Source organism: Panthera tigris, chromosome A1 (assembly GCF_018350195.1).
Source record: "Panthera tigris isolate Pti1 chromosome A1, P.tigris_Pti1_mat1.1, whole genome shotgun sequence".
Lineage (NCBI taxonomy): Eukaryota > Metazoa > Chordata > Mammalia > Carnivora > Felidae > Panthera > Panthera tigris.
The window spans coordinates 14,559,370-14,584,050 of record NC_056660.1 but is presented as its reverse complement, the minus strand read 5'-3'; the positions used below and the strand labels follow the sequence as shown (position 1 = coordinate 14,584,050).

The 24,681-nt window shown below is 40.4% G+C and overlaps 1 protein-coding gene and 1 long non-coding RNA gene across 5 annotated transcripts in view; one reads left to right on the top strand and one right to left on the bottom strand.

Moving 5' to 3' along the window:
* Nucleotides 1–24,681, top strand: part of DCLK1 (doublecortin like kinase 1) — a 334,659-nt gene that overhangs the window by 196,971 nt on the left and 113,007 nt on the right. The gene's annotated exons all lie outside the window — the stretch shown is intronic.
* LOC122230544 lies at nucleotides 14,916–22,897 on the bottom strand. 2 transcript variants are annotated; one of them, XR_006207553.1, is made up of 3 exons: nucleotides 22,720–22,897; nucleotides 21,150–21,228; nucleotides 14,916–15,108 (listed from the first exon to the last, which is right to left on the bottom strand). It is a non-coding gene; the product is annotated as an uncharacterized LOC122230544 (long non-coding RNA). The 2 variants fall into 2 exon arrangements; XR_006207546.1 differs by lacking the exon at nucleotides 14,916–15,108 and adding an exon at nucleotides 16,478–16,686.

Here is a 24,681-nt window from a genome sequence, read left to right as displayed (position 1 = left end):
GATTAATGAGTTCATTTTATCTGCCAGGCTCTGTGCTCAGCATTTCACATGGATGAACCACCCTATAAGAGTGGTACTATCATCATCCCCATTTTACAGAGCATGAGTACAAAGTTAGAGAAGGTAAACTATACACTGGTGGAACCAAGATGCAAATCTAGGCTACCTGATTCAAGAGCCTACCCTCTTAACCATGACACTGTAATGTATTCTGGAAGAAGAGGAAAAAGAGAGGAGTCTGGCTGAGCGTTAGCAATGGAGAATGATTTTCAAACTGATTCTGGGATCCCTAGGGTTCCAGGAAGAGCCTCAGAGCCTACAGCGAAAAGGAGCCCCTCCGCTTCAGCCAGAGCAGTCCCACTGGTGGCATCTGTCTTAACATTGAGGCTACGCAGGATTTGGAGAAAGAATCCCTTGCTAAAAACACAAAAACAAAAACCTTTGAAATCACTAGGAGTTCACTTCTTTGGCTTATTGAGGGAGCCAGAGAACTGGTACCGGTCACTGCCTAAGATGCCACTATAAGCCCAGAGAAGCATTCCTGAGTGAAAGGAAGGGGATATTTATTATTTCCAAAGAAATGAATCCATTAGCTCTAAATTTTAAAAAGAGACATTTTTAAAACTGAAATCAGCAACAGAACTTGTTTACGTATTTTTGAAATTCTTGGGAAAGAAGGTTTCTTTTTTGGCTCTTTTGACAAATTATAAGTCAACTAATTAAATAGGAGAAATTGAATTGTATCAGCCTTTACCAGAATGGTCATAACTAAAGTAATAAATAAATAAATAAATAAATAAATAAATAAATTTGAGTCTTACAACTACCTGTGAAGTATGCAAGGGCAGCCATTAGTGCCCATTTTGCCAATAATAGAAACAGAAATTTGCTCAAAGTTGGTGCCTGTTTTATTCATTGCTCTAATTCTTGTGCCTAGCACACAGTAGTTGCTTAACAAATGTTTGTTGAACCAATCGAATGATTGAACACAGATAGTAAGTGATAGAGTTGGAATCCAAGCTCTTCAAAATTGAGGCTAGTTTTATTTTCCCACTTTGCCTGAAGTATGGCAAGAGTCCAGTCCATGGGAAGGTTACCAGTGCAAGTGAGTATAAATACAACATTGGAAATCAATCACCTCTTTGTGTTTCATCTATCAGTTTAATGTTTGGAATACTCTTTTCTGTCACATAAGCTTGACAAATCTCCCCCACAGACTTCCTCACTCTTCCACATTTTAGGTTGGAATCTGTACGATCTTCTAGACAATGTGTCTGCCGAGCAGTAAATCTTATTGCAGCCACCTGTGACAATTAAATGTTTCTTTGATCATAAACCTGGGTGCAAATTATATCTTGATTTGGAGAGAAGAGTCTAGTTACTACAAATCTATTCAATGCTTTTTTAGAAAGAAAAATTAAAATGTCATATATGGGTTCTATGAGGATATAGAATGGGTTCATTCTTTTTGCTAGTCACTTGGAATTATTACATTTTAGTATGCCTATTAAGAACAAGCATAGCGTTTGACTGTAAGAATGTTTAGAGAAGGGAAGAAAGATCCATGGCAAGATTTGGACATGGTCTCTATTTGTTTTCTCATCTGTCTGGTTTTAAGGAGCGTGAGCTGGCAGGCTCATGAGCTGGCTACACTACCTCATCCTCTGGAAATCTCCTCAAATTCTGAGATGTATGTCAGGCCAATTGGGCAGTCTCCAGCCGTGTAGAGAACACCTCTCTACTGACGACTCCCAATATGAAACGCTATGCTAATCTCTGTTGAAAATATTCTCAGGATCACTAATTACTTTAAAAATGCCATGTTACCGTGGTACTTGAAACATATGGGTGGAGGGTCAGGCAGTTGGGATTCAAATGAAGTCTCCAGGTTATAAGCTTTCATTTCTTGTTGTTTTCAGTTTGTGCTGAATTTGAAACACAACAAGAAAACCATCACACCAGGCTTGCCTCTCTTGCTCTTTTGCCTTGCCTCCTCCTGGCAGCTTTGCCCTCCATCTCCTAAATTCCCACCAGTGTTCTGTTGTAGAGGCAGGGTGGGGACTGTTTGAAAGCTTCCACATCGGGAGCACTGGGTGTCACCCCTGTGAAGTGCCACTGACCACAGGAAATGTGAACAGATGAACTGCGGGCCACAACCACACAAAGAAAACCAAACAAAACCCTGCCTCAGTATCCAGTGTAGCTGTTTTGGTTATAGGCAATCCAATGATCTTTTTTTTTTTTTTTTCACCATCATTCAAACACAAACACACATGATTTTTTTAAATTTTTTTAACATTTATTCATTTTTGAGAGACAGAGAGAAACAGAGCATGAGTGGGGAAGGGGCAGAGAGAGAGGGAGACACAGAACCCGAAGCAGGCTCCAGGCTCTGAGCTGTCAGCACAGAGCCCAATGCGGGGCTCGAACTCACAAACTGTGAAATCATGACCTGAGCCTAAGTCGGACGCTCAACCGACTGAGCCACCCAGGTGCTCCACACATGATTTGATTTTAGTTTCATACTTTGGCCTATTAAGGAAAGGGCATCTAGAGGGCCATGGAGGAAGGGAAGGAGTGAAGCATAACTGAAGAAGGGATGTAAGAGATCAAAGAGAAAGGAGAAGGTAGTACGGGAGGATGAAGCTAAAATTTATTGACCATCGACTCTATGCTAAATTTATTTAGCTTAATTATTTTGCTTAATTATTGACCATTGACCATCCTTGCTAAATTTAGGCGGGCTAGGCATCTTACAGGAGAGGGAAGGAGTCCCAAGACTCAGGGATGGGGAGACAAGCTTAGCCAGTGGGTTGCAGGGAAGAGAGCTGCCTGGAGGAAACAGTAGTTACTGGAAGTTCCACATGGTGTAATCCACTCTTCATATCTACTGTGTGTCCCGCTCCTGGTGGCTGAGTGACTGGATTTCACGATGCTGGATTTCAAGTGCAAAGATTATTTATGGTGTGTGTTTTTATGGATGTTTTGTTTCTCTTTGCCCTTGGGAGTCTTAGGGTTTTGCTTCCTGGGGTTCTGGAAGTTCAGCGTGGCCTTCCCTACAGTTGCCAGTTCATTTCCCAACTGAGACCCGAAGGCCACGGACACCACATCTCCCAGAGCCTGAAGTTTAGATTTGAGTAAGGGGTGCACTGACCTGCGACCCCCGATTCCCATTCTTAAAATCAAATTCCCTTGATTTACTTGCTTATTTGTTTTAAAGCACTTCTTACTTCCTTCAGCACGGTTTTTGTTGTTGACCTAGAGCTATTGAGTTTCTGTGACTTTGAAAAAGAAAATCCTTCTTTTTCTTCCATCGGCAAAAGTAGTGGTATGTTCTAAGGATCAATGAATTGCTTTAAATTCTTAATATGATACTATTATACTTAGGCTTAACTTACTATTATGCTTTCTCATTCAATGAATAGAGCATTTAAATTCCTCATGGGAAATTTTGGGTACAATTAGTAGAGATTCCAAAGCATAATGCAACCATAAATGTTTCTTTTCAGTATTTATTTGCTGCTTAGGGCCTCATAAAAAAATTTCCAAAATCACTGGCTCTCTCCAGTTATCTTCACCTTTCAAGTAATCTCTTTCCTATTTATATTTGATTCAATTATGATATCACTATTTGCCAGGCACAAAACTGGATGTAGGGGATATAAAAATGAAGAAGCTATGATCCTTGCCCTCAAAGAATTCCTGTGGATTTTGTTGTTGTTGTCGTTGTTTGTTCATTTATGAGACAACTCATAAGCAACTCTGAATTTAGCAACCTCAGAAAATATTAAGTTAATATTTTCATTAATAATTTTGCTAATATATCTTTTTCTTCCATAAAAATTCCATCCTCTTTTCTAAATTGACATTACCAATTTGGAATAAAAATAATCCAGGCTAGAATTGAAAGGAAAATTAATCCTTTTGTCTGGTCAGTGCCATGATGGGCTGAATGCACTGGTCACCTGCCAATCACAAGTGTTGTTCTAAATGACAGACTTCTGGCCAACATGTTCTTTTATTGTGCCATCTTTCTGTAACCTTATTTTCCTAGAAGCATGAGCCTTGACTTTTTCAACACTTCTGAAATTCTCACACACCCAGTATCACAGTTTTTGCTGGGTACAATCACTTGGCAACAATTTATAACAAGAATTATATTTATCCTATTTTTGCTTCACATTGTGAGGAGCTTCTAGGCTGCCAGAGTTTTAAGATAAGAAAAAAAAGTGATTTAGTGGGCAAATTAAAACTGTGATGGCCAAGGGGATATGAATATAACCTGTTTCTGTGTATCTCCACTAAAAATAATTTGTTTGAGAAGATGGTTAGGAAGAGAACCAATGAAAAAATATTTTTAAAAAAATTTTAATGTTTCTTTACTTTTGAGAGAGAGACAGAGCACGAGCAGGGGAGAGGCAGAGAGAGAGGGAGACACAGAATCCAAAACAGGCTCCAGGCTCTGAGCTGTCAGCACAGAGCCCAGCGTGGGGCTCGAACCCATGAACTGTGAGATCATGACCTCAGCCAAAGTTGGATGCTCAACTGACTGAGCCACTCAGACACCCCTCTTTTGTTAATTTCTTTAAAAACAAAAGTGATTAATAGCACGAGGCACAGAGATAGCATTTTTGTGTGGACAATATACTCTTCACCACCTTCCCTACCCCAACCCTGACCCTCACCAATTTGTGGCCTGTTCCCTAAAGTGGCTCATTGCCACATTAAAGTCTTCACTGCTCCTTCTGTTCAGGAGGACGCTGCCACAGGGCAACATGACCCCCCCCCCACCCCAGAAGGTTCCTGCATTGCTAGTTTTCTCTATAGATCTGTCCAAGAGAGATCTGAGGGATTGGAAAGGGATTAGGTCCTTTAAGAAATGGTCTGTTTTAAGGAAGGGTTGTCAACCTTTTCTATTTCCATTATGGAAGGAAAAAAGGAAAAAGGGAAAGAAATATTCAGATTATTTTGGGGATACCCTCTCTTTCTATTAGGCACAAAATCGATAGTTCCCTTTCAAATGCCTAGTGACCAGACAAAAACATTGTGCATACTCAAGCTGAGTGATACCTCGGTTTTTATCAAATTCTTTTGTCCCTCATGCTCTTTCATTCATCTCCTGTAAAGAGGCAGATCATAGACGGATTTTAAAAGATATAACAATGTCTTGATCTCTGCAGGGTAATTTTACCACTGTGCTGCCTGTTAGTGCCTTTTGGTTTGTTATTGCTGATTTCTACGGCATGTAATTTGCATCCGAAAGTAGGTTACAGACAGATAAGGGAGTCGCCTGTCCAGTTTTGTCATCATAGTAAACCAAACCCTGTTGGAGGATCTGGGACCGTGCACTGGGGTCAGTAGCTCTGCTGTAAGCTCTGAAAATAATATCCGGAGAAGACAAAGGAGAAGCATATGGGTGCGGGTGTCTTTACCAAGGCAAAGGAAGCAAAATGACAGGTGGGACAGGGCAACAGTGAGAGCCTAGGGAGGAAGGTGCTGGATGGTGAAAGCTTCTCCCTGTGGAGCTCTAGATGCAAAAGCTTGTTTCTGGGCAGGGTGGCCAAGTCTCATTCCCAGAGGAGATTTTGTTTTCTTTTAAGGAGTAATGAAGTCTGGAGTGGTTTATGTGTATCATTTCACCCTCCCTGAAGAGCAGACTAGCTTTCCCCCAGAATGCCTCCTTGCCCTCTGAATCTGTCAATACTCACCTCCTTCCGCAACCCTTGATTTTAAAATCCCTGCCAGATGCCTTCCTATAAAGCCTTTGGCATCCTTTCCCTTTGTGGAAAAAAAAAAAAAACAAAAACCCAAAACAATAACGATTAATAGCTGGCGTTAATTGAAGGTTTATAGCGTGCCAGGCATTGCTTCATTATACACACGATTTCATAAAACCCACCCCGAATGCTACACGTTGGCATGATCCTGCTTTGAAGAGGAGGAAATCTTAGAGAGGCAAATGAGTTACTTGAGGTCACACAGTGGAGAGCCAGGATTCCCAACAGGCCTGCCTGGCTCCAGGGCTCACGCTCTGAACCTGTGTGGGGGCTGGGGGGTGGGGTAGGTGAGGCTTTCACAAATACTGGGTCTTCAGGTTCATATGCACATATTAATTTCTAATGACTATTTCTAATTCTCCCTCTTTGGAGAGAGATGAGATTGAGAGTACTAAAAAAAAGAAAAAAAAAAAAAACAACCCAAGTTTCAACTGGGTAAATTTTAAAGACCTAACTGGTTTTATTAATGAATTCATGAACTGGGTGGCATCCCATTTAGCAAGTAGAGGGGAACTCCAAGGAACTGTACAACATGGAAGGTTTTCATAGGAACGAGGGTGGGGAGAGGAGTTATTAGTAAAGGAAAAGAAAGGATTGTTTTAGGCAAGGTCACTTTTCCTCAGGAGGGAGAACTGGGGTCTTATCCTGCAGATTACCTCATCTTCATTTGGGGCAGGGAGAGGGCCCATGTGGCAGATTACTTCACTGAGGCTAGTCAGAAAATTCCTCACTGACAGTTAAAACTACCTTTCCGGAGGAGGTTAGAAGTGCTGTTAGATTAGGTATTAAACCGTGGTTTGGTGACTTTGCCTCATTGACACTATTTGGGGCCTGTGGTTTTCTTTTCAACAAGAAGTTGTAGATGTTTCAATAGGAGCACTAACATTCCTGAGTATATGGTCCAGAACGCCTCCCTGGGCCAGCCTTGGCAGGAAAGCCAGCTGCAGAGGGTCAGAGCCAGGCAATGCGGCAGCCATGCTGTCCACTCCTCAGCCTCTTTTCCTTTTCTGCAGCATAAAATAGCTGCTGGTGTAGGATATTGAAAATACGTGTTGTCTTGTGCTGACACAATAGAACGTTTTTACCAGGAGTACTCATGCCAACTCAGGAGCTCCAGTCTCTTCTCGCTGAGATACATATGCAAACTTCTGTAAACAGTTTCTTTTTTGTAATACTTGGAAGAGATATGTATTTTTTACTGCAAAAGCTCTATGGTTTCTCGTTCAAGAAAATCTGCGCATCTGAATATCTCTCAGCACAAAACTGTTAAGAAAAAAAAAACCACCTTTTTTTGCTAGATCGACAATAGGAGTTGCTGCTTTACATTACGCCCCCACGAATTATTAATTACATTATGCCCCCCGCGAATTATACGACCATAAGAAAAGGCAAACTGAGGGGTTTATTGTCTAACTTAGTTTAGAATTAGCATAATCCATGTTCTCACCATGTTCTTCACTCTGTCCTTCACCCCAAATTTTCTTCTGCCTGATTTGAATAACAAAATGGCCTGACCTGTATGAATGATAAGAAATCTCTTATCTTCTCCTGAGAAATGATACATAGTATTAGCTGAGATTTCCTAATTTTTATGCCTTATTCAAAATGTCTTAGATCTTTTATACCAATACCTATAATACATCGTATTTCCTGCCATAATTTATGTGTTCCGTATTATCTGTCTCCTACTAATTCAGACCTCATCAGGAAAAGAGAAACAAAGCTTATTCTAACCATTATTCCTTCCTGAGTTGTATTAGAATGTTAGCACAGTTCTATTTTAAGATCTTAAGCTCAAAAGCTCATTTTGAAGGGTGCAAATCTGTCTAGACTACAATCTCATAGCAGCCCTAGTATGTAGAGGAAAAATTTAATGTTCTTAGAAATGTTATTTTTAAAGTTAAAAGATCATTTAAATAATAATATTAATCTTTAAGTCTGACAACGCCAACCTATAAGTCGGTAATCTCTAAAATTTTGGTTTTAGGCTGTTCTTTTGAAAATTGAAAAAAAAACTCACAAAACTTGTTTTTTTGTAGATATGACATTAAGGGTGATGGTAAGGGTTCCAGACTAGTTCACGAAAGGCTTTTTAACCTACACTGAGCCTGAGTCCTGGTTTCCTCTGAGCTCTGGCCTGCTGGGGGCTGGCAGCAGGGGGGTGGGGAAAAAGCCTTTCTGGTGTCCACAAAACCTCCCTACTACCCTTTGTTGAGGCTTCTGTGGCTTTTCCCTTTGATTATTCTTCAGGCCACTGCCAAATCATTCCTACACCCCAGCCCTGGTTTTGTGACTGTCTTGCTAAAAATTCTTCAATGAGTTCTCAGGGACAACTGAATTGAGAAGGGCCTTCAGAGTCCTGCGTAGTATACTCTCAACACACATTTCTAGACTTTATCAATAGTTTTCTACCTGCAGGTAGCACATGCTGTGTGTTCGTATCCAGCTGGGCCACCTGCAGTTTGCCAGGTATATGTCAGGGCTTTGTAATCGTCCTTGAGTTCTGCCTCTTGCTCATTCCTGTCCTTCAAGATTTAGTGCAAATGCAACATCTGTGATGTCTTTCCAAACCTTCATTCAAGTCAGAAGTAATCATTCTCTTCTTAGAAATCCTTTAACACTTTAAATATATTTCTTATGCATTGCTTTGATTCGGTTTGGTATTTATTCAACAAACAGCACAAGACAAATTCTGTTGTTCCTTGATTTTTAAAAGTGAGTTACTTGAGGGGTGCCTGGCTGGCTCATTCGGTGGAGTGTGTGACTCTTGATCTTGAGGTTGTAAGTTCAAGCCCCCCAGTAGGGGTGGAGATTTAAAAAAAAATTGTTTAAAAATAAGTGGGGTATTTGACCAACTAATAAGGTGAAAATTAGAAAACATCTACTTCCTAAATTTACTCCAGTGACTTTGTTTTTCATGAATCCTACTTCCAAAGGTGAAAAAAGGAATTCATGCTGTGTGATTGCAGTACTGATTCTGTTCTCCTCTTTGGACCAAGAGGTAATTGGGAAAGGTGGAGAGGTCCTGGAAGCTAGCCGTGATGGTGGTTTAGGGAGGAAAAGAAGAACAATGAAACACATTTGTATGTATTTGTTTCAATTTTTAAGTAAAGTATTCTGGGAGAGTTAAACATCATTTACATTGTGCTTAATTCAGTTAGCTAAATGATACCTTGCTGGAATTTGTAATGGGAAATGAACCTTCTGGCTGGGATAGGAATCAGGAAATTCCACCATTGACAGGCAAGAGAATGCATGAGTTTACCTAAGTGGAAAATCCAGAAGTGGCCCTCAGGGTGGATTTGAGCCAGAGGTTTATGAGGTCTCAGGGTTGTGGCTTGAGTTCTTCAAAAAGCTCTTGACTTTGTTGTCTTGTGTGTGCCATCTTGGACCTCATGAGAATAAGATGGCCACCAAGAGCTTCCAGGGCTCTTGTGTATTCCCAGCTGCTGTGGAGAAAGGCGGAGGAGGGAAGCTTCTCTTTCCCCAAGTATTGAACAAAATTCCTGAGCTTCTCTCTGCACTAAATTATATTACATGTCTACCTCCACAGTGTGCAGGGGGGAAATGATGATTGACTTTGGCTAATCAAGGCCTGCCTCTGGTGCTGGGGGTGGTATCGATCCTTCCTAAACAATACACACACTAATGTGGAAAACCCTAGGCATCTTGGAGGCCAGGACTGATGGGGAGACTTTGACTAGCCTGAGGGAAGCATGAGGTCATTGTACCTGTGAATTCCCCAGTAGGAACAGGATGAGGCAGGGAGTAAGCAAGGGGCTCATTTATCTTATTCTTCTCTATGCCAGCCCTTAGTCTGGATGCTGAGGGTGTTGGCTGAACAACATAAGCCAGGTTCCTGCCCTCATGGAACTTACAATCTACTGGGAAAGGAAACAATAAGCAAGCAACAAATTAAGTAAACAAGATAGTTTCAGATTGTCACCCGTGCTATGAAGGAAATGACAGAATGCTGTCCAGAGATGAGGGGTGAAGGACTTTAGGAAAGGTGACTAGATTTCAGAAAGAAGAAGAGGGCAGTTTTGCAGTTTGCAGTTTTGCTGAGGGCATTGGCTGGCTTGCTGTCCTACGGAGGCTGCCAGTGCCTGAGCAGAGGTGTCCAGATCAATCTGGAAAGTCACAAAGGGAGCTTCCCCCGACTCAGCTGGGTCTTCACAGGCCCTGCTAACCCAGATCAGCCTTCCTGGCTCTCCCAAGGTTTCCACTTCTTGGTCCAGCCTTTCCTTCTAAAATAGAGAAGGGTGGGGCACCTGGGTGGCTCAGTCAATAAGTAAGAGTCAAGTGTCTGACTCTTGATTTCAGCTCAGGTCATGATTTCACAGTTCGTGTGTTTGAGCCCCGTGTCCAACTCTGTGCTGACAGTGTGGAGCCTGCTTGGGATTCTCTCTCTCCTTCTTTCTCTGCCCCTACCCCCACCCCATGCACTCACACACTCTTGCTCTCTCTCTCTCTTTCAAAGTAAATAAATAAACTTAAAAAAATGTAGAAGGGGGGCGCCTGGGTGGCTCAGTCGGTTAAGCGTCCGACTTCGGCTCAGGTCATGATCTCGCGGTTCATGAGTTCAAGCCCCGCGTCGGGCTCTGTGCTGACAGCTCAGAGCCTGGAGCCTGTTTCGGATTCTGTGTCTCCCTCTCTCTCTCTGACCCTCCCCCATTCATGCTCTGTCTCTCTCTCTCTCAAAAATAAATAAACGTTAAAAAAAATTTAAAAAAAATGTAGAAGGGAAGGAGGTAGATGTCAAAGAGGAGCTGAAATCATAGCCCTCACCCAGCCAGTATCCCACCACCTCCCCATCTCCTTTGTTTCTTATTACAGCAGCAAGTGCAGTGTTCAATAGAGACCCCTGTTGAACAGGACCTTTAGAAGGGTTTCCTACTAGAAATACTGCTTATTGACATTTCCTCACTACTGAAAATATCACATGATGTTTTCAGCTGCTTGCAATGCTGTTTCAGTAGTATTTGTTTGAGAATATCCATAGCTTTGCGATGTTATTTGTACCCTCAGCATGTAGACACATAGCTTTAAACTTTTCAAAAATACACGTAATTGAGAACTCTTTCTTGGATTTATATCTAACAATAAATATATAAGACTCTGTTTGATCTTTGCTTCACTGGAAATGAAACTAACCATATGAAGAATTCTAAAGATCAAAATTATATGTATGTATACACACACACACACACACACACACACACACACACAGAAGAATTGATATCGGTAGGTTCAATAAATTTGAGGGGTGTTTTGTTGGTTTTATTTTTGGCAAATGGATCACTAGTGGTTTTATGCTTTTGAATAGAAATTATATTGTCTGTGGTTTAGTAGTTTGTTCCAAGACCATATTTGAATTGTTGGTATTTTCTTAGGCCATGTATCAAAGCTTGGCTTTGGAGGGGGTGGGCAGTCTCCACTCTAAAACATTTGTGTGTGAGTGTAGCCTTCAATATTTTTTAGATTGAAAGTGGTTCTGAGAGCACTAACTATAATATCTTGTTTCTTAGAAAATATTAAAAACTCTTTTTCTGACATAGCCATATGGTGCCACATAGAATCATTGTAACTTGATTTTGTAAAGTGACCAAAGCAATCATAAAGTGGATGGAAATGAAATGGGAAGAAACAAGCTAAAGATTAAAAAAAAAAAAAGACCAAGATGAAACAAATTCTAAATAATAGAAAACACGTCTGTTTTAAGGTTAGAAAATTGTTCAAGAAGTTGTATAGAGGTTTCCACAAGCACTATTCCTACCTCCTAGTTATAACCAGACATTTTCCATGGCATTCTCTCTAATTTGCTAAGTGTACCTGCCATAATGATGTCAAGTGACATCATGGGGCTGATAGAAGGCTTTGTATTTTTTAAATTTTTTTTTTAACGTTTATTTATTTTTGAGACAGAGAGAGACACAGCATGAACGGGGGAGGGGCAGAGAGAGAGGGAGACACAGAATCGGAAGCAAGCTCCAGGCTCTGAGCCATCAGCCCAGAGCCTGACGTGGGGCTCGAACTCGCGGACCGCGAGATCATGACCTGAGCTGAAGTCGGACGCTTAACCGACTGAGCCACCCAGGCGCCCCGAAGGCTTTGTATTTTTAATCTTATGTTGTAGGACAGCTGATAGAAACAACTTATCAAAACTCCCTTGTGATTAAGCATTTAAGGTTTAATACTTAATTTAGTTTGCAAAGTTTTACAGAAATTGTTTATAATTCTCATCGAGAATTCTAAGTTGCCAAAGAGACGTTTTCTTTTCACTGCTCCCTGCCTCCCATTTAAATGGAACTTGGCACAGAGGAATTCCAATTTTTACTATTTGGTGATTATTTCAATTATAGGAGAATTTTCTTGCCTTACAAAATGATTCACAACTGTGTCTTTTAAGTGAAGACTTTGGAAAGTCCTTATTTCATCTCCCCTAATAATATTTGGTGTATCTTTTGGACATGCACCTTTAAGATCCACAATTTCCATTGTTTGTGGGACTGAGATCACTCTGAGGCCCTGCCTTTTTTCCCTTCCTCACAGACTCCTTCAGCTGTGATTGTGAGAACTTTTCCCTCATTATGGATTGGACACATCTAAAACCACATGCAATAATAGGACACCAGCTCCGTTACTTCTGGTAATAGTGCCATGGTCCCCTTAGTCTCCAGGCTTACCGCCAGTCATTCCTGATGTACATACTTTTTTTTGCCTCTGAATCTATCCCCACAGCTACAAGGTGATAATGGTTCAGGCAACAAAGAATCTCTACCATATCCTCTTCCTTCCCGTTGGATAGGTAGCCTGGTGCACTGTAGGATACAGAAAAGTGGGTTCAGGGTAGCTCTCTGAAGCCCCGTCTTCAGAAGGATTCTGAGGCCATATCCAACCTCTTGGTAGAAAATCTATTTGTTGGGGCGACTGGGTGGCTCAGTCAGTTGAGTCAGAGCCTGGAGCCTGCTTCAGATTCCATGTCTTCCTTTCTCTCTGCCCCTCCCCTGCTCACACTCTGTCAATCTCTCTCTCAAAAAATAAATAAACATTTTTTAAAAAGTTAAAAAAAAAGAAAATCTATTTGTTTGTTTGGGGCGCCTGTGTGGCTCAGTCGGTTAAGCATCTGACTTCAGTTCAGGTCATGATCTCACGGTTCATGGGTTCTCGTGAGTTCGAGCCCCGCGTCAGGCGTTGTGCTGACAGCTCAGAGCCTGGACCTGCTTCGGATTCTGTGTCTCCCTCTCTCTCCACCCCTCCCCCACTCACACTTTTCTCTCTCTGCCTCTCTGTCTCTCAAAAATAAATAAACATTAAAAAAGAAAATCAATTTCTTTGGGGGTGCCCGGGTGGCTCAGTTGGTTAAGCATCTGATTCTTGGTCTCAGCTCAGGTCATGATCATGATCAGCTCATGGTTCATGAGATCCAACCCCGCGTAGGTCTCTGCACTGACAGTGTAGAACCTGCTTGGGATTCTCTCTTTCCTTCTTCTCTCTGTCCCTCTCCTGCTCGTGCACACATGCACTCTTTTGCTCCCTCTCTCTCTCTTTCTCTCTCTCTCTCAAAAATAAATAAACATGAAAAAATTTAAAAAGAAAATCAGTGGTAAAGAAATAGGATCAGCACATATGTCACAAATTTGTTGAAACTAATGAAATACGTAAAGCCTTGGATTTTGGAGTTAAGGAGATCTGGGTTTCATCCATGGCTCCAAAATTTACCAACCATTTGATCATGGGCAAGTCATTTATCTTCACTGGACTTTAGTTTCTTAATGTTAAGTATAGGTCATAGATTAACTTAAAATGAATTGAGTTAAACTGAACTAGTATTTATTAAATATTTACTGTGCATAAAGCAAATCTAAATTTGTTTTTGATTATTATAAGGAACAAACAACAACTATTACCCTCCAAAGTAAATACAAAATGTAAATGGTTCTATTGTGTTCAGTGTCTTCTGTCAGCCCCCTAACTTAGGCTCTCATTACCTTTCTCTTGAACAGTGAGCTTCCTCACTATTCTCTATGTAAATGCTCCCTCAAAGAAAATTATCCTGTATGATAAAGTGAGGCATCGATCATGCCTCCCTCCAATTCCCAAGCCTTCTGTGGCAGTCATTGTTCCTTTCCTGGCAGTGGTTCTCCCTTGTTTTCTAGTCTCTTATCCACACATCCTCCTTCATGGACACAGTGAGCAGCTGGTGGAGCCTGAGGAGAAGGATGTTGGCAGCCTGGTTTGAGGGGCTGGGCTCAGGGGCTAAAAGGAGAAACCTGAGAAGAAGTAGAGTGGGGAGCCAAGAGAAGCTCCACTTTTAACTGCCAATCTGCCAGTCTCTCTTTCTTCTAAAGTTCTGCCTCCTTTCCACCTCCCTGCCACCCCACCTCCGCCATCTTGTCTATTCTGTCTTCTCCTACTTATGTCTCCTCTGTTTTATCTTTCAGTTTTCATCTCCCTATTTAAGGTATAATATGGAATTCAAGTATATTTTTATAATCTGCTGTGTTTACTGAATTAATTTTATGTCCTCTGTTCTTAATTTTACAAGCAAGAGAGAACATTTCCTTATTTCTTGTTTCTTTCTCACTCTCTCAACACCTACCTTAAACACACACACACACACACAAACACACACACACACACACACACACACACACACACACACACACACACACTTTGTTAGGTTTTTCCTTTTGCTGAGTTTAATTTTTTCCTGTGGCTTGATAATTTTCATCAAATAAAAAGTTCCCTATGCTTGTTTAAAACGGTGAGTTTGACTAGTGCAATTAAATTATGACCACATTAACAGAATTTTTTATTTGTGTACACCTTTTCACATTCTATAAAGCAGTAGCTCTCAACAGGGAACAGTTTTGCCTTCCAGGGGGCATTTGGCAATGATACGGAGACATTTTTGCTTGTCAATACTAGGGGTGGGAGGGAATGCTAGTGGCATTTGCTGGGTCTCTATCAGCATCCGTCCCCCAGCTAGGGATGCTGCTAGCCATCCCACAATGCACACAGCAGCCCCCACAATAAAGAACTATCTGGCCCAAATTATCAATTGTGCCAAGGGTGAGAAACCCTATTATAAATTAGGGTAGGCTAGTGTGGTGCTCCTACAGAAAACTTGGGGAATCATTTCTATAAAATGTTTATTTAGTTGGATCTAAAATCTCTTAAAGCTAAAGGACTCATCTTATGCTTTCCCTATCACCACATTTCTTTAGTCATGTATTGTATTACTCAAATCATCTAGGTATTTCCATTGCGGGTGTCCAGTGATTCCTTCTTCCAATTCTGGTGACATATTTTTCCACAACGCTGTGTTCTAATTAATGAAGAAAAATATTTAATCAATGTATTTAGTACTATTTACTTAAGAACATGTATGATTTTCGAGAAAGCTGAGGGTATTTTTGATGGTTTCTTCATTTCTATCTTTTAAAAATACCTGTTAAATGTTCTTTAGGAATTTGATTTTAAAATTTGCTAGATATTTACTCCAGTATGTCCCTTTATCCCCCTCTCAATACATCTAAGGTATATGCCATGTATAAACAGCCCATCATATAGAATAGCCAGCATATCTTTTACCAGTAGCTTCCTTCTTGTCCTTGTTTATATATGCCATTTTTCTAAAATTATAATTACTTAAAATATTCATTTGATTCCTTCCTTACCTTGTCATTTCTTATAAGCTTCCAAAACTTTAAGTCATGGGCCAATGAGCATACTAGAGGAGTGATAAATTGTGAAGACTGACTATACATTAGCAGAGCTCAATGTTGTAGTTAAAATGTGCACTAGTTAATCCGATGGATAGCTAATGATTTACATATTCATCACTGTGCTGCCTGGTAATTAGGCATGTGGTAAACAGTTCAGAGAAATTACTGTAATTAGTATTCCTTCTACATGTCCAAACTACATTTTTGTAAGGTTTTTTTTTTTCCTGCTTGCTTAGTTATTTCTACAGTGTCTATAATCGATGTCAGTGTTGACATTCTCCCTCATATGGAACTGTGTATATTTTCTTTACACTTTAATTGTCTCCTCTCTCTCTCGCTCTCTCTCTTTCACATGCACACGTACATACACTACACACACATACACCCCACACTTCTTTTTTTCATTCACACATACTTACATGAAAGACTAGCATACTCAAGCTTATATTATTATATTATTATCTGGGTCTTGAGAATGTTCAGAATAAGGAAATGTTTCGGAGAGAACACTAGTCACACCTCTTTTTATCATAATTTTTTATAATATGGATGAATTCATCATTTTTGTTTAAGAAAAAAGAAGGCATAACAAATGAAAAAAAAAAAGGCATGAACTGGAACCCAAGGTATACCTCAGTGCCAGTTGTTACATATGTGTGTCTTTCCATAAGTGGGGAATCATTTTCTACCTATGACTTACGGAAGTAAAACATCACATTCTAAAGCACGAGAACTCAAAGCTATAACTAGACTGTGGCACACCAACAAAATGGCACCATTGGTCATGCATACCAACCAAGAACTGCCTTGTGCTTACTTTCTCCATTCATGCTTATAATGTAGGCTGGCTGGGTCCAAGGACCCAGAGGGGGTCCCACAGCACCAGCCAAGAGAGTCCTTGGCTTTGTGCAGAATGGAAATCAAAAGTGAGCCTAGAGGAAGCAGAGTTTATTAAAGATGTAGGGAGAGTGTAGGTACAGACAACATCTGGGAGACTCAGAAAGGAAAGGAGATGGAGTCTTGTTTTTGCTTTGGGTCTGGGATTTTTATTGAGGATGGTGGTCTGGTGTATGTGTCCTCTGAGGCATCTAGGAACTGGTCAAAATGAGGAGGGTGCTCAGGTGTCCTCCATAAGTCAGTCACGCCCTGGAGCCCCAGGGTCTTGGTGAGTCATTGGTCTGGAAAACATACATAAAGACCCCACCTAGTTACTCCTCAGATGTTCTCTATTGTGCTAGAAGACTCCAAAGAAATCATTAGGTCTTCGCCTCTTACAAGGAGGACATACATATCCATATGTATGGATACATACTATATGGCATACTGTATATCCATATACCTACTATAAGGCACATGGAAGACAGGGGCGCAAGAATAGAGGTGGCAAAAAAAAAAATCATAGGATCCCTTCAGTTTCCCTCTGTCACCTGGACATGAATGGACATGAAGTCTCAAAATTGTGCCTCATAATTCCTTTTAAACCAACCAGACTATACTAATTTTTCTCCTTTACTGTTGTTGCAAATATGCTAAAATGGTGAGACTACAGCCAATTTCGATTCTCGTTATTTGTGAACGAGATCTTTGTAGTACAGGAAATGTTTACAGCTAATGTGTCCTCTCACTTATTAGTAAGAGCAAGTTTTTCAGACATTTATTATTTATTTTTATTTTTTTAATGTTTATTTATGTATTTTGGTATTATGGTATTTTGGTATTTTGGTATTATTTTGGTATTATGTATTTATTATATATTTATGTATTTTGACAGAGCACCTGGGTGGCTCTGTCACTTAGGCGTCCAACTTCAGCTCAGGTCATAATCACACGGTGTGTGAGTTCAAGCCCCATGTTGGGCTCTGCACTGATGCTCAGACCACTCTCCCTCTCTCTCTCTGCCCCTCCCCCACTTGTGTTTTCTCTCTCAAAAATAAATAAACAAACACTCAAGGGTCAGAGAGAGAGGGAGAAAAAGAGAGAATCCCAAGCAGGGTCCAGACTCAGCACAGAGCCCAGCTCAGGGCTGCATCTTACAAACCGTGGGATCATAACCTGAGCCATGAGATCATGGCCTGAGCCGAAATCAGGGGTCGGCCGCTTAACTGACTGAGGCACCCAGGCGCCCCAGACATTTCTGTTTATACATATACTCACAAGACTTAATTAAATATCTTCTCAAGGACTTGGGATGATGAGAAATACGTTTCATTTCTTTTGCAAAGCTTTTCCTGGAAAACTAGGCGGGGACCACTATTTAGATGACAGTTGAAGAGGCTGTCAATTGTGGCCTACTTTCCTGGGATAAGACATTTATAGGCATTTTGTAGTTCCAGGAAATAATCTTGTACCTTTAACTGGAACTTATTTAGGCTTTCACAGACATTAACTGTGAGTTCAAGGTTAACCTTTGGAAGCAATAATGGAAGAAAACCAAATTAAAAGAACAAGGTTAACCTAAACAACTATATCTGCCTCATTTTGGTGCCTTGTGCTATTTGGCTTATACATGTTAGATCCAGGTAATCTAATGTTTTCATACATATTTGAAGACCTCTGCTCATGGAGATGGGCCCTCAATTCTGAATGAAGTATAATTATTATAAACAAAACTTAGGAAAAATGAAAATGTTTAAGATATACTAAACTAGTCATCTACATACTTAATGTCAAATACAGTTTTATCAATTATACTCTCCTTTATCAGGTATGTATGTTTTTATAGTGTTTCCTGAATCAAGTTCATTGTTGTCCTCAGTTTTGCTTTACTTTTAAGTGAGTGATTTGGGATTTTTATGTTTCACTTACATGGGAGGGGAAGATTTAGCCCACTGTCTACCATCACCACCAATAAAATCCCCCAGCTAACTAATTATAAAAGTTAGGTGACGTGGTACTTTAAAAATGTGTCTATTTCTCATTGCCCTCCTATGTTTAATACCTTTGATAGGAAAAAACAAATTTTTCTCCTAGAATATGTGTTATCATGACTCCGCTTGCCCAGCAGTGTTGCCAAAGTACTCATTGTCCACATTGGTTCATTTATCCCTTTGATATTCATTGAGCTCCTGAAAAGTCATATTCACCTTTTCTCACCATCTAATCTAGCTATTTTTAAAAAAATTTTTAAAAAATGTTTATTTATTTTTGAGAGAGGGAGAGAGAGAGAGAGAGAGCATGAGCGGGGGAGGGCCGGAGAGAGAGGGAGAGAGAATCCGAAGCAGGTTCCGTGCTGTCAGCCCAATGTGGGGCTCAAACACAAACCATGAGATCATGACCTGAGCTGAAGTTGGAGACAAGTGACTGAGCCACCCAAGGTGCCCCCCAATCTAGCTAGTTTTGCTCACACTTGGTCCCTGCCCTCTATTCCTTCCTGGGTCAAGGCAGTCCTCATTTCTCATGGCATTGGGGGCAGTACCTTGACTGATTTCCTTTCCTCCAGTCTTGTCCTTTTCACATCTTTCCTTCATTATACCTCCACGGTTCTAAGATGCAAACCTGATCAAGTCACTCTCGTTCTTTAACATATAGTACTTTAAAAGATCGAGGAGCCTCCTTTCTACCCTTTCCCCATCCCCTAAGGATAAGCTTTGTGCTCCTTTAAGGAGTCCTAAAGATCTACATCATCTGGCCTCTGTCTGCCTCTCCACACTCCTCTTCCTTAACTTCGCTGTTCTACTGAATGACTCAGTGATGAATGGCTTTAGTTCTCCCCTCTGGGCTGCCTTAGACTTCCCCTGCCCTTGACTTTGCATTCTATAGCCTGAGGTACATTATCCTCTCTTCACCTAGTTTACCTTTATAGGTTCTTCACATTCTTCATAATTCGCTCAAGTTTGACCTCTTCTGTGAGGCTTCCACCCACACCTAGATGGAATGTGCCGCTCTTCTGAGCTTCCAAGGCCCTACACACACCTCTGTCTTCTATCCTTGCACCTTTGCCACCTCATGTGTGTAGATTTGTCTTTCCCTCTATTGGAAAAGTTTACCTAAACGAAGGACCATACCCTCTTCATCTTGGCATGCTAGTGCTGAACGCATGAGAGAAGTAAGAGAATGTCTCTGAGGAACTTTACTAGATTCCCTGATAAGAACATTACTGTTGGGATGCCTGGATGGCTCAGTCGGGTGAATGTCCGACTCTTGATTTTGGCTCAGGTCATGATCCCAGGGTCGTGGGATTGGGCCCCTCCCACACTCAGCATGGAGACTCCTCAATATTCTTTCTCTCTCCCTCTGCCCCTCTCTCCCCCCACTCTATCTCTCTAAAAATAAATACTTTTTTTAACAAAAGAAGAACATTGTTTTCTATATACTTTCAAAGGAAATAGATCATCTTCACTTGTTTTTCTTTTAAGTTCTAATAGCATATTAAAACTGTTTCTTTTTTACTTTTCTTTGTTGTTGCTGCGTACAGTTTAACCAAAGTCTCTCAGAGACCTGTGTGTTCTAGAAGCAGATTTCATCAATTTTCTACCCTATTTCAAAATAGATATTTAAAGTATTTCTTTTCCTTGGGGGCACGTATATGTTTAACATCTCCTTTCTGAAGTTTTTCTGAATGATGATGTCAAAGTAATGCACAAGAATGTTTGGAAGTAGTGGAATGTGGTTAATTAAGTTATGGAGGAGAAAACGAATACTTTTTCTTAAGAGAGCTTTAGATTAGTGTGAACTAGGAAAAAAAAAACATTCATGAGAAGGTCAAGCAACCACTGACAGCAATCTATAATCTTAATAGTGCTTTGGGATTGTCTTTTGTGGTATTTGTAGAATTTAAAAAAAATATGTGTTGGTAGTAGTAGATGTAATAGTCCTTTTTTTTAATTAAAAACTGATTTTTTTTTACTTTCACTGAAAAATATTATGCTAAAAATGGGTTAACCTTCAGTTTTATACAGGGTCGGCAATCCCTGATTTTTTGGTATACTATAGGGATACCAAGTTACAAAGACCACTGTAAAATTATTATATTTTCTCATAATATAGGTGCTTCCTTATATTCCTCTATAAAATCTTGACATAAAATAATTCACAGAAATAGCTAACCACATGCTATAAATGTGAAGATGTGAATAACCATCTCTGATATCATTTACGGAAGACAGCCTACCTAAAGAAAGTAGGAATAAGGGTAGTGTGTACCTTGATTATTTAGAGGGCCTGAGGTACTTTAAAATAGATGCAGCTTAGAAAAATACACCCATGTGGTAACTTAAAGGGGCCTGATCTAAAACTAAATACTGTCCCCACAAGCCGTGAACTCATCTAACCACAATTGGTCTTCCATTGTTATATTTATGAAAGTATATTAAGGATAATTCTGAATGACCAAAACGTATTTAAAAATCCACCTGAAGAATTTTCATCTTGGGGCGCCTGGGTGGCTCAGTCGGTCAAGCGGCCGACTTCGGCTCAGGTCATGATCTCACGGTCCGTGAGTTCGAGCCCCGCGTCAGGCTCTGTGCTGACAGCTCAGAGCCTGGAGCCTGTTTCAGATTCTGTATCTCCCTCTCTCTGACCCTCCCCTGTTCATGCTCTGTCTCTCCCTGTCTCAAAAATAAATAAAACGTTAAAAAAAAAAAAAGAATTTTCATCTGAAGTTGTTTTCTTTCCTGTCAGAACAATATGCATTCAAGGATACCTGAATGTGATTGACTTTTTAGTCATGCTCCAGTTTGGAACCACCTTTTCTGCTGGTCATCCTTGCAGGATCTACATACCTGAAAATGAAGGTGTTTGTTTGGTAGAGTTTGGAGATGGAGCATTGCTGACATCTGAGCCCTTGACCATCTGCTCTCCATTGTCCTCTCTGTTCCTCATGCCTGCCTCTGTCACTGGCAGGCTTAGGAGCCAGGAAGAATCACAAAGGAAGAATGGAAGAATGGAGCAGCAGGACCACAGGGCTTTACACCACCTTATTTTCTGAAGTGTTTTTAATGTTTATTTAATTTTGAGAGAAAGAGAGAGAGAGAGAGCAGGGGAGGGGTAGAGAGAGATGGAGACACAGAATCCGCAGCAGGCGCCAGGCTCTGAACTGTCAGCACAGAGCCCAGCACAGAGCTCGAACCCACAAACTGTGAGATCATGAAGTTAGACGCTTAAGTGACTAAGCCACCAGGCACCCTTAGACAACCTTGTTTTCAAGCTCCCTGCCCTCCCCTGAGCACTTTCTAGTGCAGTCACTTTGAACTTCCCAACACTTTCCTGTGCATTTTGGTGCCTCTGTGCTTCTCCTCATGCTGCTTCCTGTTTTTCTTGAGGAAGCTCTTATTCCTACTTTTAGACCCAGCTCTAAGATCACAATGTATGGCAGAGGCAGTGCTCCATGCACACTAGCTTTCTTCTCCCCTTGCTCCCAGGCTGGAGGAGCCCCTCCCCTCTCTGCTAGAAAAGCCCTTCCTCCCAGTGCAGGACCCTGGGGCTTTCACATCACAGTGCACCAAGTTCAAGTTCTGGCTCAGATGTGTGTGGCTGTGAAGCCCTGGCTCCTTTGCCAGGCAAAATCTTAATTTCGTCTATACAATCGAGTCATGCTTAGTTCAATACCACATCACAGCACCGAATGAAATCATGCATATAAAGGAATTAGCCTAGTGCCTGGCACAGAGCAAGCACTCAGTGAATGGAGATTATTAATGACTTTGTCAAAGTTTATAATGAATCCACCCTTCTATAAGGAGAGGGACAGGGTTTTGTTCTTCTTTGACTATCTACAGTGTCCGGCACATAGACACTTGAGAAGTGTTTACCAAGTGGATGCATTAGTGGATAAGTTCAGAGTGGTGGTTGTGAATGAACAGCAAGAATATTTCATCTTTCTGGACAAGCTGCCTGCTCCCTTTGCCTCTTTTCCCTTTGTCTGCTGGAGGTTCTGTGGCCCCTTGGTAGTTTGGACCCCGAAAGAAATGACCAAGATAGAGTAGATGTCCTTGTTTTGAGTCTCATTTGTTCCTTCAGCATTTATTAAACAAACACTATTGAGCTTCTTCTATGTGTCCAGGCACAGCTTTCCATCTGAAAGCTAAGTTCCACTTCACACTGCTGAAAAGGAATCCATTTGGTCTTGTGCGTTGTTACATACATAGCTGTCCAGGCACAATCATGTTTTAGCATATTTCAAGTATGCCTCTTTCTCCCTCTGCGATATCAGAGGCTTCCTATTTATCTTTCTAGCCAAGAAAAATGTCTGCGAATCATCCAAGGCTACTTACCTTGTGCCAGAATCTCCAAATGAACAGCTAAAGGTCCTGAGAAGTTTAGCAAGAAGGGCTACCGGACAGGTAGTGGAACAGGGAAATGAGATGTAGTCAAAGCAGAAACCTGCTTGTGTTAGTGAGATAGTTGACTGTCCCTTTATCGTAGGAAAGCACCTTTATATGGCCAGATGGACTAAAGCTCTTCATGGACAATGAACTCCATGAGGTCACAAACCGTATCTTGGACACTTTCTGAGAACCTCCAGAATACTTGATAAAATTTAATTGTTTGATCACTTCCTGTTGGATACTAACTGACATCTAGCTGACTATCATTTCCTAAGTATAATGCCTCTCTCAACTGTGTTAGTAAATGGGATCAAAAGACTTGACAATATTGCCCAATTGTGTGAATTAAGGATGATTCCACTGGATTAAATTAATTTTAGAGGTTTTTGCTCATTGCTGACTCATTTCATATTTGTGCCAAGAGAGAAAGGCAATTTACCTTGATTTTGACTCATACTCTTGGAGTTAAGAATATAATGATTAAGGTAAGAGTCATCAAAAGCTATTGGAAATAATGCAATAATGGTTACAGTTTTATTCTTTGTATTGCATTTTAATGAAAGATCCTAAAGAAAAAATATCTAAAAAGCAAAAAAAGTCTACCACTGAATAATCAGTGCAGGAATTTAAAGTGAGAGACTCTTCAAGAAATAGTGATTGTGTAACCTGCTATGTCACATTCCCTTCAATAAGATGAGGGCACATTTGAGCATAAAAGTCCTTAATGATGTCACAGCTGGTACTAGCCAAGATAAGTCTCCTTGTATCATCCAAGGCTATTTACCTTCTGCTAAAATCCAGTGTAGCATGGTATGTTATAGAGTATCTGCATTGAAATAAATTGGCATAATCCCAGGGATCAGAAGAATAACAGAAACGTGGAAGAGAAGGTTGGAAAGTCCCCCTCCATCTTACCCCAACCAAGAGAATCTGAGAAGGGAAGAAGACAGAAGAGAATAAACAGAGAAGGGAGTCTCCAAAGATGAGCCCATTGAAAACCTCCTTCCTAATGAAACTCTTTCCTAGTGGGTGCGGAAGATGCTATGGGCAATGTGGCAAATCACAGTAATTTATTTTGCACACAGCTGTACTCAAAACATACAACAATTTATGTCTTTATAGCATCTTATTGAGATATGATTCACTCACTGCACAACTCACCTACTTAAAGTATACAATTCACCGGTTTTTAGTATATTCATAGCATTGTGCAAGCATCACCACAATCAAGTTTAGAAGTTTTTCATCACCCCAGAAATAAACCCATACCCGTTAGCAGTCCCACAGTTCATTGTTATTCAGACAGAAGGGGAAAAATCCTCTATTTATAAACCTGGATTTATATAATTTTGTTTTATGAAAGTAATGTTATAATTGGGATAAAGCAACTATGACTTGTTCTCTTACAAGGAAATGGTAACTTGAAAATTATGTACATAATCTAGTTTAATTTTTTGTAAACATTTTTATGATTTTTAAAAAAATATATATAAAATTCTACATTTTATACTAATTTTTTGAGACAGAACTCTACAGTCTATCAGAGTCATTATTGGTCATTTCCAGAACCTTTAATGTCACCCATCTAATGAGAACATTCCTTGAACACACTTTGTGACCTTTTGTTTAAATATCGTATTGAATAGTTCCCTTATAATAATTAATTCCCAGAACACTTACAAGGCAAGTTTGGCTAATCAGAATGCAAAACAATTAATTCTGTATGGCAAAACATTATGCAAATTTCAAGTTAGGAGACAAAAAATACTATTTGTAAAACGTGTCTTATAAAGGACTACATTTTGTAACATAAAAAGAACATGTGCTGATCAATAAAGAACAGGACAAACGACAGAAAAACAGATGGATATGAACAGTCAGTTCATACAAGAGAAAGCCCAACTGCCA